Source organism: Seriola lalandi, unplaced genomic scaffold, assembly GCF_002814215.2.
Source record: "Seriola lalandi dorsalis isolate HSWRI2012SDOR001 ecotype SW California unplaced genomic scaffold, Sedor1 jcf7180002054933, whole genome shotgun sequence".
NCBI lineage: Eukaryota > Metazoa > Chordata > Actinopteri > Carangiformes > Carangidae > Seriola > Seriola lalandi.
In genome coordinates, this window is record NW_019525485.1 from 816,908 (window position 1) to 817,142 (window position 235).

Sequence of the window (235 nt, forward strand, 5' to 3'; positions counted from 1 at the left end):
TTATTAATAATAATTAAAATTAAGGGCTGCACGGTGGTGCAGTGGTAAGCGCTGTTGCCTCACAGCAAGAAGGTTCCGGGTTCGAGTCCTGGCTCGGCCGTGGGATCTTTCTGTGTGGAGTTTGCATGTTCTCCCCGTGCAGGTGTGGGTTCTCTCCGGGTACTCTGGCTTCCTCCCACAATCCAAAGACATGCAAAATGGGGACTAGGCTAATTGGATACTCTAAATTGACCAT